The sequence below is a fragment of the Alexandromys fortis genome, unplaced genomic scaffold (assembly GCF_014885135.2).
Source record: "Alexandromys fortis isolate MF-2015 unplaced genomic scaffold, M_Fortis_MF-2015_v1.1 scaffold_2_1_26212458, whole genome shotgun sequence".
In the NCBI taxonomy this organism is placed as follows: domain Eukaryota; kingdom Metazoa; phylum Chordata; class Mammalia; order Rodentia; family Cricetidae; genus Alexandromys; species Alexandromys fortis.
Genome location: NW_026067930.1, coordinates 23,903,204 through 23,909,068, shown reverse-complemented (window position 1 = coordinate 23,909,068; position 5,865 = coordinate 23,903,204).

The window sequence follows — 5,865 nt, the reverse complement described above, 5'->3', positions numbered from 1 at the left end:
TTCAATTAACAAGAAAATGTGATCAAATATGACAAAGCAAGAAATATTTTTATGTAGCTACAGAATTCCAGTACTTAGGACTTAGGAAGATGATAGTTTTTTTTTTTTCCTTGCAAGAGCCTGAAATAAAAGTCCCATGCTTGTTTTTTTTTTTTTTTTTAAGCTGATAACTTCTATTTTCCTTAAAATGTGAAAATAGCCCTTTTCCCAAAGGTTTTTAGTAAAATGAACCGTGTAAGGGTGCCAGGACTCCGCATCTCCCTTCTTCCTCCTGGTGTACTTGCAACAGTGCACTATCAAGCTTTCTGATTTTGTACATTTTGACTAGAATTTAAATGCAAACTTATGTTACTTTCCATCATTTGAGACACCAATTCATTTCATTTCCCCCTGAGCTGACTGAAATGTCTTCAGAACTGGATAAAGTACATGCTACTATTCAAGTAGCCTCAAATTGACTAAGGCCTTGTTTGGAAATAGTAACTTCCTTGCCGAATAGGATGATACAGAGTTAAAGCCACTCATCTCTCCCTTTATACAGGCATTTTAGATATGGGCTGGAAGGCATCCCCAGACCAAGGATTCTCAGAAAACATTTCTCTTCAAAGCACTTCGTTATCTTGACCCAGTAGGGACAAAGGGAGACGATGATGCAGAGAGGTCTTTGTCATTGCAAGGGACATATGGGCGGACTCAGGGCCTTAAAGAGTAAAGAGAAGTCGGAGTTATTAGTATCATGCTTTACTTTAGTAAATGTCCATGGGATGTACATTTCATTATCAGTAACTTTTATAAATGAAATTTATTAATCCTTAGGAATATCACTTAATTTGAAATAATGTGACAGCGTATAAATCTTATATAAACGTATCTTCTGCAAACATTACAAGGGTAGCAGGGAGGGAAAGCCTGTTTTTATACAGGAAGAAGCAAATCTGTTTACCACAATATTGTTTCTTGAGATCTTTATACGAAATCTTAAACAACACTTTGAATATCGATTTTAGGACTGTGATATGAAGAAATTTATTTAATCTAGTTTATTCACAAGGTAAATGTAGGATTTGTCCTATATTAGTAAGAAGTAATGGTAGTAATTTTTAAAGCAGACAGCTTGCAGTCAAGCATGCTGAAATGGGTTGCCAGGTCACTTCCCTGCAGAACATGCCTGGGGCGGGGTCAAGAAGGAAGGAGAAGCTGTGGTGTGGTCTGCAGGTATAGGCAGAAGCACAAAATCAGGCTGTAAATATTTGCTAGACCAGCTACACTTAAAAGCAGTGAGACCTAGGATGAGCCCGTAGACAAACTCATTAAGGCGAGATCATGGCTGTGAAGGAAGGCAGAAGTTGAAACAGCAGACAGAATGAACTGGACAACGTTAGAAAGACAGGCTTCTGGAAGCTGATGGTAGACCAAGGCCAAAGGCTAACCCGTTTTTGTTTTTTTTTTTTTCTTTTAAAATTGATAATAGCTTTATATATTTTGGACTGTAAGTATTAGAAACATTTAAAATATTGAGGCAATATTTAAAATGACTACAACTAAAATACAAAAATATATTCTTAAATTCCATATATTTGATAAACACACTTTCAAATAGGTTTTTTTCTCAGACTTGTACTCACCGTGTATCCTTTAACTTTATACTTTGATCATACAGACCTATAGCTTTTTAAACATAATCACATGTTATTTCAAGATTATAAGCCCACATTATCATTTTCCAAAGGTGTTTAGAAATACATTTGTGAAATATACCGGTAGAAAAGTATCCTTGTTGGGCTGGCGAGATGGCTCAGGGGTTAAGAGCATTGACTGCTCTTTCAGAGGTCCTGAGTTCAATTCCCAGCACCCACATAGTAGCTAATAACTGTAACTCCAAGATCTGACACCTTCCCAGACAAACATGCAGGAAAAAAACACCAATTCACATGAAATAAAAGTAAATAAATTTAAAAAAAAATAAAAGTATCCTTGTTTTTGTAAAAGACAATTTAGGTCTCTAACTATTCCCTGTAATAGTTACTGTAATGAATACTCTTTGGAACTATAGCTTTTTTCACTTGTTATTTCAAATAAGAATAAATTTTATTTTTCAAATAAAAATAATATAATACTAGTTATATTATTCAGAGATCCCGAAAAACAATAAAATAAATGATTCGCTTATCCTTCTCCCACTGTAGCAGATCCTCACTTTGGATTTCTACACCAAAATTTTTGTCCTAATTTCTATTACTTCAAATTTCCAATTTGTAAGTTATTTAATTTCAATTGTAGTCTAATGTTTAAAATCCATCCTTCAATCTTGTAGATGCTTTTAATGTTTGAGGTGCTAACATATATCAATGTGCAGCTAAAATGACTCTCAGCAGCTGTTGAGGTAGCAGAAATAGTTTCTGGATGTGAAATGGAGGTTAGCTTGCCCACAGTTAACGTGGTCGTGGCTGTCACCCCACAGCCCCACTGAGGCTCCAGTCCCTGAGAGGGGAACGTGGGTGGGTGGTCAATAGCAGAAAACAATGTTTCCTGAAAAACAGATGTTTCTTGTCACATTACAGATACACAGTTTCATTTTTCAAATGCTCTGAAGTAGATATATTAAGGATCTTTTAATAGATAGGATTATAGGTCCAGGAGCATTAAAACTCTGGTTATGATGACATCACATCGCACAACTATAATCAGAATCTGTAACTAAGCCCTCAATGTGTACCTTCCTGAGAACATTCAGTGTGTACCATACTGAGAGTGCTTAGTGTGTACCATGCTGAGAGTGCCCAGTGTAATATCAGTGTTCTCACCATGTGACCACCTGTTTCCTGTTGCCTTGACTTCCCCACTATGATGGACTGTGAACTGAAAGTCAAAATAAGCCCCTTCTCACTGAAATTGTCCTTTCATCGCTAAAATATTTGCTAGGCCTTTGTTTTACCTCCTTGTCTCATGCCTGTGAACCAGTACTATAAAAATTTCTCACTGAAATTGTCCTTTTTATAGTACTGGTTCACAGGCATGAGACAAGGAGGTAAAACAAAGGCCTAGCAAATATTTTAGCGATGAGAAGTTACCAGGGATGCTATGGTGCTTGAAGGGAGTATAACACTATGACATCACTGTTCATGCATATTTGTCTAGGTTTCGTCACATGCAGGGGAAGAGAGAGTTAACAGGTATGTTTCAGAATAATTGTCCTTGGAGAAACAATGAGGAAACTCTCCATGACCAATAATATTTATAGAAATTGAAACATTTCTCTTGTGAAGACTCATAATTCAAGAACTCTACTTTTGTTGCATCCAAAAGGAAATACAGAAACATCTTTGTAGGCATTTATGAAGTCACTATTTGCATTATCCAGCCCTACATTTTCTTAGTCTATATCTTGTCTGCCTGTGTTATCTATATTGTAGGACCAGTATCAAGCCATATCACTGCTATAGGGCATTCCTGAGCAATAAAGAATTCTGAATATCTTTAAGTTGAAGAGCTGCACTCCTCTGAGGCATCTGGATTATCAGGAACATCATGAGCTGGTTGTAGACCAGGGAAGGTGTAGAGAAACAACACAGAATGAAATAAAATTACACAGAGTCTCTACTATAAGTAGGGAGGGTTGCTGGCTCCTGTTCTGTCTTATTTTTCCTGAGGTACAAGGCTGTTTTTAACTTTATATTCAGTGAAACATGTCCTGTACTATAAAATTCTACTTTAGTTGAGTTTCTGTCACATGCAACTTCAGCAACTGTAACTGTCATGTCAGAAGTTAAGTTTAAAATTTATGGAGCTAAGGAGTAAATAATGGAGGTTTGTATTGACATTTTAGCCAAGATGATGCGTATGAGAATAAGGCTGATATGGAGGATTTCTCACTTCAGAAGGAGCAGTAGTTGTCACTGAATACACCGGACTATTAAAAGGGACCCCCAATTTCACAAGAAAAAAAACACAATTAGAAAAAGCATATATATAATTAATAAAGAAGATAATTGTACCTATATTAGTTTCAGAAATACCAGATTGTCAAGAAGTCAATTTTATTAAGTCCTTTTAGATGTGGGTTCTTGAAAGCATGAATTAATGTTTAGGCTTCATGTGGAAGGATTTGTTTTCCTCTTTTAAATATTTCAGACTCATCTTATGAAAGAAATAAGTTGTGATAGAACAGAATTTGGTCTTTTGTTTCCTTTGCTTGTTTTTTCATGTGAACAGTCTGAAAAGAGTTCTGAAACTAAGCTTTTAATTCAGTCATGTTATTTCGATTACCTTTCTGTTGTTCTATTCCCTGCCAATACACTATTCTAGACACGATATTGAAAAAGCAATGTCAGGGGTTATAGTCAGTCACGGCAAGGAAGACATGATGCTTCTATTCACATTGTATCAAGTCACAAAGCAGAGAGAGTTGTTAATACTCAGCTCACTTTCTTCCCTAGGACCATAATCCATGGGGTGGTACTGCCCACATTTAAGGTTGGTTGTGCTACCTTAGTTAACCTAATATAGAAGCTGTCTCATTGACAATCCAAACTATTTGCTTCCAGGGCAATTATTGGTCCTGACAAGTTAATAGTCTGTATTGACCACCACATGACCCTACTTTCTGCATTTTTTTCAGTATTCTTTCTTCTGTTGTATTTTCATTCTTTATATCAGGAATAGATCACAGAGAGCAAGTGATGTATAGATATATGTTCATGTATTGGCACTAGGTACATATATAGATATGCACATTCTCATACATATATGCAGTTACAAATCCAGCTATCTATTTTCAAAGACATCTTTCCTTATATTATAATGCTGTATTGTTGATATACCATAAGTTTTCCCATGTAATTAGTAGATCTAATGCCTTTCAAATGTCATTTATTAGGTCTTGCCAATATGATGATGAAGTTTTGTGTTTTAGTTTGCTTTCATTTATTTTGTGTTATGTATCAGACCAGGTGTCATATACGACTTTACCATTTTTGTCTTCCTACCATACTTCCTGTCTTTCACCTCTTTGATTTTTTTCATTAAAGTATTATTTTTATTAACTCTAAATATTTTCTATATCTTAATGTACTATATTCTATGTAGTTAAAACCAATTTGTGCCACATTAGTCATTTATTATTTAATTTGCAGACTTTCTCTATGTTATTTTAAAAGAGTTATTTATTTTATGTATATTAATGTATAAGACCTATACAAGATTAAGCAACCAAATATTCCAAACAAGAAAACGGGATGGCCTTGAGAAGTCCCTAGCTCAGGTGATTATTGATGACTGCTGGGAAGAGAGTCAGATTTCTTTCAGCAATGCTTCCTATACATGCCACCCCTGTTTTATTGGTCCTAAAGCCATGTGGATACTGGCAGTATAAAGTGAACTAAGTGCTTTTGAAAATAAACACAGGAATTGGGAGGGGAAGTGTTAGGAAAATGGGGAGAGAGTTCAGGGAAGGGACTGGGAGGTGTATTTGATTAAAATATGTAACACATTATACACATGTATAAAATTATCAAAAATATGAAATCTACATTTTTCATTTTTCTGAGCTTTTCCAGTGTTTAGCATCTAAAAATTGATATTATTTGGCAGCATATTCTCTCACGTACAGCAATGTACTTTTATTTGCTTTTGAGTTGAAGGCTTCTTTTATAAATAGCTTGTAAGATTTTATTTGTTTTCTTATTCTTATGAACTGGTATTGTCTAGAAAAGAGCTTGTGGAGAGGGAGGGGGAGGAGAGTGGGGTGTGGTGAGTGGGGGGAAGGGGAGGGAAAAGGGAGGCAGGGAGGAGGCGGAAATTTTTAATTAAAAATTTAATAAAAAATAAAAATAATAATAATAAATAAAAGATTAAAAAAAGAAAAGG